Below are 2,136 nucleotides of genomic sequence, written 5' to 3'. Positions count from 1 at the left end.
GAGAGAGAGAGAGAGAGAGAGAGAGAGAGAGAGAGAGAGAGAGAGAGAGAGAGGGTGTCGTGAAGGGATGTAACGTTGGGAGATTTGAAATTCAAAACGTGGAACGGACAAAGTGGGGGTTGACAATGTTGGTCCCGCATGATGAAGGAATCGTTTGATGTTGCATTGGAACAGGGCGCCACGTCACGTTGAGGTTCAGGGTTTGAGGTGGGTGGGGCCCACTGATTGTTGGGAGACATATGTGACCTATATATATATATATTAATTTTATCTTTTTAATTATTGTTTTTAATTTTAGTAATGATTTTTAAAAATTTAAATAATTTCTTATAATAAAATATTATTTACACAGTAATATTTATAATATTTTTTATTTTAATAAATAAATTTTATTTATTTATAATTACATATCTTTTACTTTTTCAACTTTATCATTTTTAAGTACTTCTTTTAAAATTTAAATAATTTATAAATATTTAAAAAATACACTTACAGGCGCGATTGTTAAGAAAGGCATAAAAAGGTACGAAGCCTTTGGTGTGTAGTACCTGAAAAGTGTTACGAAGTCAGAAGTAAGTAAAGTGCTACCAAAACCCTTTTAACATATTTCTCTTATTACTTTTTCTTTATTTTCTTATTTTTAACTTTTTAATATAAAATATAAAAATTACACTGAATAAAACTTTCTAAAGACACTAAATAGAACAGTATTTTAAATTGGTAAATAAAAATTAAAAATTATAAAAATAAATAAAATTTAAATTTGATTAATACTAATGAATTAATGTAGATAAAAATATTAAAGTTTTTAATATGATTAAAGTGAATAGATAAATAAATAAAAGGGTGGGACATCCGGCGAAATGGTAGACGAGAGGGATCTTTCTAGCAAACAAACAAAGAGTTAGTGCAAGGAAAGAGATCTGACACTTTGTTATGTCAAGGGCCCTTCATCTCCGTCTTCTTTTCTCATAACTTTTTTCTTTCTTACTGCTATTTTTTTTAGTGCAGTAGAAAACAACCTTACAGAGGAGATCAATTACCTTACGTTCCTGTCACGTTTATTAAACTCATGACAAATATATATATATATATATATATATATATATATATATATATATATATATATTAAAGGTTGAAAATATATATTTTAGTTCTTAGGTTTGATAGGTATATTTAAAGTCCTCTTACATTTTCTTAGAGGTGGATAAAAATGGTTTTTGTTAGGCTTTTTTTTGTTTATGACGATAAAAATGGTTTTAGTTAGTCATTTAATTGTTTTGACATTATAATCGTGCAAAGCATCACCACAGGGCCACATGCCGTGTGAACATTGCACAATCTTACATCAAACTCTAAATCGCGTCTCGTCTTCACCGCAACCATGCTTATTCAATCGCGACAATGCCTGAAAAAAAATCCTAAATCAGAATCGTGATTCATCCTTTAAAACCCTAATAGTGAGTTTCTTCTCCTTCAATTCAAAACTTACATCAGAAATCAGAAGAACTCAAAAACCAAATCGCCTAGTTCAAACCTCCACGACTAACATTGGAAAGTTCTAGCCTAAATTGCACTGCAACGACGAGTTCATCTCCTCCATCACCTTCGTGCACCGCAAGCAATTCTCCTCTGTCTTTGTCTTTTCCATGAACTCAAAGAACCCAGATCACGTTCTTGCGAACCACCATGGCCAATAAACATCTCCTTCTTCGCATCATCATCTTCTTCATCACAGAAGAAATGTAGATATCATCTCCATCAATCCAGACCTGCAAATAGAGAATGAACCACAACATAGGAATTCCCTTCAATCACACCACTACGAGCTCCTTCGTGCAATGGAAGAACCAACAACCACCACAGATGAGGGTAAAAAACCATGGTTCGAGAAGGAGAGAGTGTTTCTCCTATCATAAGCACCATTTTGCGATTGTGTGAAACCCTAATTTGGGTGGGAAGTAGCAATCCCTCCTTGGCGGAGCTTTACACTTAGTTAGTGATTTTAGAAAATATGGAACATCTGTAAATTTTAAACATATATCTTTCAAGCATAAAATTGTATATATCTTTCAAGCATAAAATTGTAAATAGATAGTCCTATAACAAGTGGAACAATTGATTCAACAAACATCA

The sequence above is a fragment of the Vigna radiata genome, chromosome 5 (genome assembly GCF_000741045.1).
Source record: "Vigna radiata var. radiata cultivar VC1973A chromosome 5, Vradiata_ver6, whole genome shotgun sequence".
Taxonomy (NCBI): Eukaryota; Viridiplantae; Streptophyta; class Magnoliopsida; order Fabales; family Fabaceae; genus Vigna; species Vigna radiata.
This window is presented reverse-complemented; position numbering follows the sequence as displayed.